The following is an 8,132-nucleotide window of genomic DNA, read 5'->3' on the forward strand; positions in this document are numbered from 1 at the left end:
CAGACTTGAATATACAACACTGGAACACTCATGGTCTCCAACACCTACATTATCTATATTTAAATCAAACTTTAACTGAATAATCCCAAAAATGCACACGTGCCTTCACTTATACCAAAATGTGTCATTTTCTCCTCTCCTCTAAAATCCCACTGAATATAGTCGTACCTCAACGTATATATCAGTTCTTTACAAGCATCAAATATCTCAGGAAAGGGATCTCCTAGTTCTATTCCCTAATGAATTATAGACAGACTTCATTATGTTGCAATCAGGGTTCTATGGGAGCCAAACCATCACTTCCAGGACTGACTGCTTAATGTTTGGGGTTGTTGGCCTGCTGCAGAATAAATCTGGGGCCTCCCTGATGGTATAGCATGTTGGCTAAGTATCTGTCTGTATTTCTCAGCATTGAAAACACCATTGATCCTGACCAAATCTCCAACTCCAGCAGAAATGCAGCTACAAACATGCAAGGGAAATTCACTATGCTTCACTGCTGCCTGCAACCTATCGTGAACAAACTGCCTTTTGCTACAGCCACATATTTCAAATTTTGACTCATCAGTCCAAAGCACCTGCTGACATTTTTCTGCACCCCAGTTTTCATGCATAGTCAAGTTGCTTAGCCTTGTTTCCATGTCCTATGTACAAAACATAGGACCCGGGGTGCAAAAAACACTTCAGATTATGACTGAATTCCTACACAAAGCCTCATTTGTTTGTGAAAAGTACTTGATAAAATAAGGGATATTTTGTTGATGAAAGTGACTTGCTAATCTGCTAAGACATCAGTATCTATCGCTCAACAACTTTCCAGTACGCGGCGTGTAACTGGTATTACAAATGCCTTTACAGTGAAATATCTGACTAATATTTTGATAAATAAGAAACATTTTAGCTTGCCAAGAAAACTTTATAAGCTGGCTCTTTTTTAATTAATCATCTGCCAATTGCTATTTAAATTGTCTAAGCATTCAGGAAATTGTTCCCATCATGTGTTTAATTGTTTGAGTCTGAAAGCATAATACTAGCCTTGAAAACAGAGCACATTAAAAACAAATGCCAAACAAATCTGCCAGTATTATGACAGGATACATGGAGAAATCAATTGTTTGATAATTGCAGGGACCTTGAATTGTGTATTGGCAATTTAATTTACCTTCTACAAACAGAATATGATTCTTGTACTCAGCAAAGAGTCTCTGAACTTACAGAACATAGAAAGTCTGAAGTTTTATTTTTACAAGGACCAAACTTTTATTATTACAGTAAAACCTTGGATTGCGAGCAGAATTTAATCCGGAAACATGCTTGTAATCCAAAGCATTACGTTTCCAGTCGATGCCTTGTTTGGAGGAACGCGTCGGATGGAGAAACAGTTCTTGACATCACTACTCACCAGCTGGCTAGCTTGAACCGTGTCTGTTTGAATGTACCGATCACTGTTTTTTTAAATGTTAGTGCCTACAATTTTTTTTTATAACTTTTTAAGTGAAGCCTCTTCTTTTTACCTTATGATATATTCCACTGTTGGAGATCACTGGAAGAAGGTTATTGCCATTGCTGCAGGAAATATCATACCATTGGATAGTCCACTGCAGAAGAGAGGATCTCTTTACTGAATGAGCTTGTGGAGGTGTATTTCTTGGCTAAGCGATCCCTGTTAAAGCTTTTTTGATCTCTATAATTTGAGATCCAGCAACTCTGGTGATTGTTTGTTTTCATTAAAAGAACAACAGAGTGATCCTTGGAGTGTCCTTCCACATATTTGCACTTACTGAAACATTTTATGGACTTTATCACAATTGTTATTATTTTGCCTAATCATATGGGGCCAGATTCACAGCAGAAAAACGCCGACGTATCTACTGATACGCCGGCGTATTTTCAAATTTGCCGCGTCGTATCTTGATTTGGGATCCTCAAACCAAGATACGACGGCTTTTGGCATAGATCCGACAGGCGTACGGCTTCGTACGCCTTCGGATCGTAGGTGTAATTCTCCGGCGGCCGCTGGGTGAAGTTTGCGTCGTTTTCCAGTGTCGGGTATGCAAATTAGCTGTTTACGGCGATCCGTGTATGTACGCGCGTTCGTCGCATTCTCTTACGTCAGGTTTTCCCGTTGTAAAGTTAAGTGTGCTATTTGGATGGTGTAAAATTACACCATCCATGTTAAAGTATGGCCGTCGTTCCCGCGTAGAATTTTAATTTTTTTGTGTAAGACGTCCGGGAATACGAAAGTACGTTACGCACGTCGGGGCGCCGTAATTTTGCACAAAGCACGGCGGGAAATTTCCAAACAGAGCATGCGCAGAACGTTCGGCGCGGGAACGCGCCTAATTTAAATGGTACACGCCCCATTTGAATTAGGCGGGCTTGCGCCGGACGGCTTTACGCTACGGCGCCGAAAGTTTTCACGCAAGTGCTTTGTGAATCAAGCACTTACGCTGGAAACTTGCGGCGGCGTAACGTAAACGGGATACGATACGCCGCCACAAATCTACATGAATCTGGCCCATGGTTTTTATCACTATGGGGGTTATTTACTAAAGGCAAATCCACTTTGCACTACAAGTGTAAAGTGCACTTGAAATTGCACTGAATGTGCACTTGGAAGTGCAGTTGCTGTAAATCTAAGGGGTAGATCAGAAATGACGGGAAGCTCTGCTGATTTTATTATCCAATCGTGTCCAAGCTAAAATGCTGTTTTATTTTTTATTTTTCTTGCATGTCCATCTCGAATCTACAGCAACTGCACTTCCAAGTGCACTTTCAGTGCAATTTCAAGTGCACTTTGCACTTGTAATGCAAAGTGGATTTGCCTTTAGGAAATAACCCCCTTTGTGTCGTAATCCCCTTTTTGTATTAAGGGAGCTATATCATTTGGTTGCGCACTTTATTATTTACACTTGTAATCCAAAGCATTTGTAGATCAAAGCCAATAAGAAATAATGGAAACTCAGATGGTTTGTTCCACAACCATTTAGGTCTTGCAGATCATAGTCCATATAAAAAGATTATAGCAATGTGATAGGTTGTGTAACCATAAAATTCCATCCACACATGGCAACCTCCAAAAGGGGATTAGGAGCAAAATACAGCAGGAGCAACAGAGTATAACCACTTAAGGACCCCTTCACGCCGATATACGTCAGCAGAATGGCACGGCTGGGCACATCAACGTACCTGTACGTTGCCCTTTAAGCCCAGCCATGAGGTCGCGCGTGCACGCGACCTGGTCCGAAGCTCTGTGGCCGCGGGACTCGCGGACCCGATCGCCGCGGGATTCACGGACCCGATTGCCGCTGGAGTCCTGCGATCGGTCCCCGGAGCTGAAGAACGAGGAGAGCTGTGTGTAAACACAGCTTCCCCGTTCTTCACTGTGGCGCCGTCATCGATCGTGTGTTCCCTTATATAGGGAATCACAATCGATGATGTCACACCTACAGCCACACCCCCCTACAGTTATAAACACAGATGAGGTCATACATAACCCCATCAGCGCCCCCTTGTTGTTAACTCCCAAACTGCATTTGTCATTTTCACAGTAAACAATGCATTTTAAATGCATTTTTTGCTGTGAAAATGGTCCCAAAAATGTGTCAAAATTGTCCGAAGTGTCCGCCATAATGTCGCAGTCATGAAAAAAATCGCTGATCGCCGCCATTAGTAGTAAAAATTTTTTTTTTATAAAAATGCAATAAAACTATCCCCTATTTTGTAAATTCTATAAATTTTGCGCAAACCAATCGATAAACGCTTATTGCGATTTTTTTACCAACAATAGGTAGAAGAATACGTATCGGCCTAAACTGAGGAAAAAATATATTTTTTTATATATTTTTGGGGGATATTTATTATAGCAAAAAGTAAAAAATATTGCATTTTTTCAAAATTGTCGCTCTATTTTTGTTTATAGCGCAAAAAATGGTGATCAAATACCACCAAAAGAAAGCTCTATTTGTGAGAAAAAAAGGACGCCAATTTTGTTTGGGAGCCACGTCGCACGACCGTGCAATTGTCAGTTAAAGCGATGCAGTGCCGGATCGCAAAAACTGGCCGGGTCCTTTAGCTGCCTAAAGGTCCGGGCCTTAAGTGGTTAAAAGAGGAGGGGTGCCTCTAAGTGTAGCAATATGGTTACATTTAATGAGGTACATTTAGTAACTCACATGGTTGATGATTAAAAAAATCATCATCAAAAAAAGTGAAAACTTCAATAAAAAAACATTGAAATAAAAAAAAAGTGAAAACTTCAATAAAAAAGACACATTTAAGTATGCAGGAATCTGGGGTAAAGTTGTCCACATAGACCATCCTCAGCATTGCCGGCTCTCACCACTGTCAGTCTGCAATCGTGACCAGGAAGACTACCCTGCAGTAGTAAACACTTCCACGCACGCGTCGAATCATTACGACGCATGCGAGGGATGGGAGCGGACGGACTGATCCGGTGAGTCTGTAAAGACGACCGGATCAGTCCGCTGGACTGGATCCCAGCGGATAGATTTTGTAGCATGCTACAAAAATTGTATCCGCTGGGAATCCGTCGGCTGGATTTTTATCCGCCGAAAATTGTCCGCTCGGGCCTACACACGACCGGATCTATCCGCTGGAACTGATCCGCGGATCAGTCCCAGCGGATAGATCGTCTCGTCTGTACGGGGCCTGAGAGATACGGCGGAGTATCTGAGATACTCCATCGTATCTCCGCTGTGAATCTGGCCCCAAGTTACTCTCAAACCAAGGTTTTACTGTACTTGTATGATGATGAATAATATAATATAACTTTAGGAATCTTGATTTTTCTTCCTGGACATTATACAAAAACCACATGGTCAAAAACCATCATTGCCCAGCATCATTCAAACCTAACTACTGGGAACATGTTATGAATGATGGACATCATGACCCTCCCCCTAAAGGGGTGAAACCACAGTGTCCTTAATACAATGTATGTATATTGAGGCAGATAGCAGCACTAGTGTCATGTCAGCTCCCTTTAAAAAAATTAGAAGGGACTGGGGAAAAGGAAGAACCAGCATGTCACATGATCAGCCTCATCACATCTAAAAGGTTTAGAGCCACTGGAAATGTGCCCAGGTTCTTTCCTAATGGATTGCTCCTCAGCCAGGCACACACTCACGGCCACACCTTTCCACAATAACCAGCCTAGGGGTATTCTTTTTGTTGTTTTATATATTTTGTGTAACTGGAATAGGGTTGAGGGAATTAGGTGGGATACTCCACAAACAGAGCTATGTGGACAAAAAATGCATTTCTAAAAATCTGAAGCTTCGTGGTCTTCAATGCTGTTATGCTATAAAAATGTACTCCATTGATAATCTACTCTGCAATTTCAGAGCTGCTGTCGTCCCTGAAGAAGATTTTTTTGAATCCACATCATCGAAACACGTTGGTTCCAGCAGTTTGGCATCTCCAGGAACTTGCACCATTGTTCTTGGGGCCCACATGCAGTCATTACCATCATGGCTCATATGCTCATGCATATTAATGTATCATTGTTTTTAAATTGTTTACCACTATTTGTGGTTCTTGTGCTTTTCTACTATTTTTTTCCATTTGTTTTTGTAATAAATATATATATTTCTATATTTTCTGTATCTATTTAATTTCCCTGAGGTATATCCTTTTTATCTATTCACGAGGGATGGTGGCAATTTACATGTCAGTCCATGAGAGTCCCTTTAATTTTTAAAAGCTGAAGCAGGACCCCTTGCTTATAGCAAGCTGTGGACTTGGCTTTGTAGTGGAAACGTTAAATGCAGACTCCTTTCTTTAAAACCACAAGAGCAGAGTCCTTTCACATAAAATCAGGTAAGCTCTTTAGTAAACCAGCCAATGTCCCCTTTAGATAAACACACAGCTGACTCTCTAGCACAAGAGGGGTGGCAGCAGCCCAAAAATGTTCTAGGATCTCTCACAACAGTCTGTACTCACACAATGTTCAGGGACAGTTGGTTGCCTCCTTCCAACTTTCAAGCAACACCTTTCTCCAATAAACTTCAGCAGACAGCCCCTCGGTCTCTGTAGTTCAGCATTTAGGCCCTCAGGTCACCCACCTGAGACCTTACTAACAGAAAGCACATGGCAGCGTTGCCCTTGAGGGCAACAGCCCTCCAGGCTGGACTGATCCTCTTCAGGAAAAGACCCAGCGGCTCAGTGAGTATTTATACAGGCTCCCAGCAGTTGTCAGAACCCTTCTCCCTAGGATTGGTCAGGGCTGCATACATATTTATATTGCCATCTGCATAGCTCCATGCTTATGTTCCAGAGAATTCTACACCTCTCTGTAAGGCAGAGGGGGGTAATAAGAATAGCAACAGCTGAGAACACTGAACTGACCGAATAAATCAGCTGAACTGGTTACAGTGAGCACAGCAAATGCAGCCACACTGGTTATAGTGAGGCAAGCAAAATTTTCTTAACAAAAACATGAATAGCTCCACTGAACACATTGAGCCAGCACTAAATTTACTTATCCTACCATCTGTCTGAAAGGGTACTAAAAAGGTGTAGCATAAACAAAAGCATAATAAAAAAAAAGTAAAACATACACATCCAGGAAGGAAGTGGGGATGATAAGTAGTTGGCTCCTTGGGAGTTCCTCGAGAAGCGTTGGAAACTGGAGCAAAGGATAGTATGTTTTATATTTTTTTGTGATGTCTATTTTTTCTTATTTTTTTATACTAATTGTGTTTTGGGTGGGGGGGCTGGAAATAAAGCAGATCTTTCATTTTCTTGGACGATCTGCTTTAAATTCAGTTGTCTTCTGGCTATTCATGTGATAACAGGAGTACTTCCTCTTTTGCTGTCCGTGTTGATGGGCAATATTTAGTAAAGTGGAGAATGTTTTTCAAGTAATAAAGTCAGCATTGCACGTTTAGGACAGTCTGAAGTGATGACACTTCCCCAGAGACTATTAGGCAGATTCATAAAGATTTAGGCCGGCGTATCAGTAGATACACCAGCCTAAGTCAGAATCTGCGCCAACGCAAATTTAAGCGTATTTTGGTAACCAGATATGCTTAAATTAAGCTAAGATACGAGCGTCGTAAGTGTCTTACACCGTCGTATCTTAAAGTGTAATTTTTAGGCTGGCCGCTAGGTGGCACTTCCATTGCGGTCGGCGTAGAATATGTAAATCACTAGATACACCGATTCACGAATGTACGCCCGGCCTACGCAGTACAGATACACCGTTTGCGTAAGGCATTTTCAGGCTTATAGTTATTCCATCAAATAGCTGGACTAGTAATGTTAAGTATGGCCGTCGTTCCCGCGTCAAAATTTGAAAATTTTACGTTGTTTGCGTAAGTCATTCGTGAATAATTTGAGTAATTTACGTCCACGTCAAAACCAATACGTCCGTGCAGTGTACTTAGCCGCAATGCACACAGGAATATGTACAGGGACGGCGCATGCGCCGTTCTTAAAAAAACGTCAATCACGTCAGGTCACACTTCATATACATAAAACACCCCCCCCCCACATCCTCATTTGAATTAGGCGCGCTTACGCTGGCCCCATTTACGATACGTCGCCGTAACTTTGCAGGCAAGTACTTTGTACTTGCCTTGCAAACTCACGGCGGCGTAGTGTAAATGCCATACGCTACGCCGCCACAACTATCCAGCCTACCTGAATCCAGCTATATGACAGCAGGAGCTCACAGAAAGTGGGTTGAATTAGCATCATTAAACCTGGAAAGTGACTGGATCAAATTGTTTGTGAGAGAAAGAATTGCAGCAACTGCAGTTAATTTTTTTCTTTTGGTGACTGTTGGCCAAATTATTTTTTAAATGTTACTTAAAGCTGGAGTTGGACACCACCAGATGCCTTGGGACTACTCTGGCAGCTATTTCCTGTGCAGTCCCGATACATAGACAAAGCAAAATACCTTATTTCCAATGATGTCAGTTTACAGCATTGCCATGGTGTGTGCTCAATTTAAATGACTGTATATAGCACTTTTGTTCAGTGCAGCGCAGTGCAGCGCAGCCCAACGCAGCCCAGTGCAGCTGTCACTGCAGCAAATATATCTGTATTAAAGTGTCACTTATGGCAATTCAATAACATTTTGTGAAGTAAAATTAAACAGCACTAAGATT

This window comes from Rana temporaria, chromosome 2 (assembly GCF_905171775.1).
Source record: "Rana temporaria chromosome 2, aRanTem1.1, whole genome shotgun sequence".
Classification (NCBI taxonomy): Eukaryota; Metazoa; Chordata; class Amphibia; order Anura; family Ranidae; genus Rana; species Rana temporaria.